Source organism: Echinops telfairi, unplaced genomic scaffold, assembly GCF_000313985.2.
Source record: "Echinops telfairi isolate 266 unplaced genomic scaffold, ASM31398v2 ScPeMD7_2291;HRSCAF=2852, whole genome shotgun sequence".
NCBI classification, from domain to species: Eukaryota; Metazoa; Chordata; class Mammalia; order Afrosoricida; family Tenrecidae; genus Echinops; species Echinops telfairi.
The window spans coordinates 42,338,904-42,342,497 of NW_022106189.1; positions in this window are offsets into that span (position 1 = coordinate 42,338,904).

Genomic DNA, 3,594 nt, shown 5'->3' on the forward strand with positions numbered 1-3,594 from the left:
TTTTTTTAAAAAGGTGTCGCTATAAAATCATAACAATGTTTATTAAACAAAACTATCAAAATGTGACCTATTATTTTCTTCAATGTATCTTCCATCTAGGTCTATACATTAAAAAAAAAACATTTTATTGTGAACTGGGTGAATGTTTACAGAGAAAATCTGTTTTCATTCAACAATGCACACACATTGAATGCATACAATGCATACAATGAAATCTGGATTCAGAATCAAACATCATTTTTCACAGAGATGGAAAAATTAACCACTTTCGGTGGAAAGGAAAGAGACCCTGGATAAGCCAAGTACTACTAAAGATGAAGAACAAAGTGGAGGAAACTCACTTCCTGATCCCAAAATCTACTCCACAGACAATGTAGTCAAACCAGCCTGGTTCAACTGCAGACATGCAGGCCAATAGACCAGAATTGAGAAGCCCGATGTACATCCATCCACCTATGAAAAGCTGATCTTTGAGGAAGGGCTAAAACAATGAGGTAAAATGGGAAAGAAATGGTCTTTTTTAAATGTTGCTGGCAAAATGGTATATACGTCTACAGAAGAATAAAACAGGATCCATATCTCACACCATATACAAAAGTAAACGCAAGAAGGATCCAAGACCTTTAAATGTAAATCATTAAAACAAACTCAAACTCACTGCCATGGAGGTGGTTCTGACTCATCAGGACTCATGTAAATCCTAGAACTATAAAAAGCATTAATGAAATAATAAGGATGGAATTAGGGGCCCTAGGAATTGCAGAAACACACTATCAAACGTAATGAAACACAAACAGCTGAATACAAACTAGAAGACTGGACCTCCTAAACAGTAGCTACATATGCGCCTCAAAAGAGTTCACCAAAAGAGTAAAGCAAGCACTCACAGACTAGGGAAAGACCACTGACAATAATGTACCAGACAAGAGACTAATTGCTAACATTTACAGGAAACTTCAACACTGCTGCAAGAAAAAGACAAATAGTCCAATTAAAACATGAGCAGAAGGCATGAACAGACACTTCACCCCAAAAGAAAGACATTCAGACAACCAACCTATGGAGAAATGCTTGTGATCATTAGCACGTCAAAACAGCAGTGAGATATCACTTCACCCAGCATCAAGGGCAAAGTTCAAACACAAACAAACAAAAACAGAAGTCAGCAAGTGCTGGCAAGGGTGTGGAGACACTGGAACCTTCATACACTGCTGGCGGGACTTTAAAATGGTACAACTTGCAGAAATCAATATGGTGCTTTCTTTCAAAGTCGGGAATAAAAATAATAATAATATATGACCCAGGGTGTTAGTCTGGGTAAACTAGGGAAACAAATCCACAGAAACTCATATGTATAAGAGAGAGTTTTATATAAAGAGTAAGTGCACATCAAGAAAACATCCCAACCCAGTGCTGCCCAAGCCCACAAGTCCAACATTAGCCCATATGTCCGACACCAATCCATAAAGTCCTCCTCCATCTCACAAAACACACGCAATGATGCCAAATGCAGGAAGAAAGCTGAATCAGTGAACCTGTGAGCATCTCAGTGCTGGCAGGGGTCTCCACACGGCTGCTCCAGCACCCAGGGCTGCATCGGGGTAAGTCCATGTGGCTTCTCCTTGAGGATGTCTTGCAGGAAGTGAGCCTTGCCAGCTGAAGCAGGGAACTGGCTAAGGCAGCTGCACTCTGGTCTGACCATCAGAAAGCAAGCGACCGGAGAACTAGAAAGACGAGGCTCACCAAGCCATTTCTCTCTCTGCCCTTCAATTAACCCCACATGTGTTTCTCCACCAGGTTGACATAATAAACATTAACTATCTCACCCAGCAATCCCTGTACTTGGCATATATCCTAGAGAAACCAAAGGCTCAGCACAAATAGACATATGGACAGACCCTTGTTCACTGCAGCACCATTCACGGTAGCAAACAGGTGGAAATAACCTATGTCCCATCCGTGTAAGGGGGATAAATAAACTTTAGCACAGACACATCATGGAACACTGTGCGATGTTAAAGAATAACCATGGATCTGTGACACCTCCTAACACGGATGAACCTGGAGGACACTGTGTTGAGTGAAATTAGTCAATCGCACAAAGACAAATATACAATGAGTCTACTAATATTATAGGTCAAGAAATGGTTTTCACTCTTTTATATATTAATCATTTTATTGAGGGGCTCTTACAAGTCTTATAACAATCCATCATTCAAAGGTATTAAGCACACTTGTACATATGTTTCCATCAACATTTCCAAAACAATTTCTTTGTACTTGAGCCCTTGACATCAGCTCCTCTTTTTTCCCCCTCCCTCTTCCACCCTCCAACCATCGTGAATCCTTGATCAATTGTATATTATTATTGTTATTTCATGTCTTACACTGCCCATTGTCTCCCTTCACCCACCTTTCTGTTATTCATCCTCCTGGGGGCAGGGTTATATATGCATCCTGGTGATGGGTTCCCCCTTTCTCCTCCCTCCACCCTTGATGGTTACCAAGAGTGAGAAGGGAAAACAGGGAGAGGAGGTCCCCAGCTAGAGGGCGGATAAGCACTAAGTTGGTTGAAGGGGAAGGCAGTATGCATTAAGAGGGAGCTTGGCAGAAACTGTCGATGGCAGGGGAAGACAGTGGGAAGTTTGCAAGCATTAAAGGCAACAGAGGTATTGTTATAGACACAACCCTGCAACCACGGTGATCTATGAGTAATTATCTGGATAGACACATGGGCTGAACAGGTTTAGGGAAGAGTGGGAATATATCCATGGATATTATATTTGGCTCAACAGAGGATATTTGTATGTGTCTTCATGCTTGCTGCAAATATATCTAGGAATGTGATGGGGTATCCAGGAACAAAGGTAGCAACACTTCTTAAACATAACCAAACACCTTGAAGGAATGACTCACTGGCCCTGGGGATCAAGACTGTCGTCCTGGGAGACATCAAGCTCAATTGACACAGCATAGCTCACAAAGACAGTGTCCTGCAGCCAACTTTGGTGAGTAGTGCCTGAGGTCTTCAGAGCTCTTGAGCTTCCATCTAAGGTTCAACAATTGATCTCTTTGACCTTGCTGACCTTCACGCCATAGTTTTGTTATTATTGTTGTTTTAGTATCTTTTTTTGAAGGGACCCTAAGGAGACTAAGTGTATGACTGAGAGAGCTTGTCTGTAGCCATCCGCTGGTCTCAGAGACATGTGTAAACACATCCGACGTAGAACAAACCCGTGCAGGTGTGAACTGGAGTCCTAATAGCAATGCTTTGTTGACCGACCCTGATTTGCTCATGCATGTAAATATAGTTGTTGTTTAGTTACTGTCAAGTCCATTATAACTCCTACTGACCCCACGTGTACCAGGCAGATCTGCACCATAGGGTTTTCAAGTCTGACCTTCTCTAAGCAGATTGTCAGACTTACTTTCTGAGGTGGGTTGGTCGGACTTGTCTTCTGAGTGAATTTGAACCACCAAGTCAAGTGCTTCACTGCTACTCATTGCCCTGTCATGGCTCGTGTGCTCATGCTCGCTCTCTCGCGCGCGCGCTCGCTCTCTCTCTCTCTCTCTCTCTCTCTCTCTCTCTCTCTC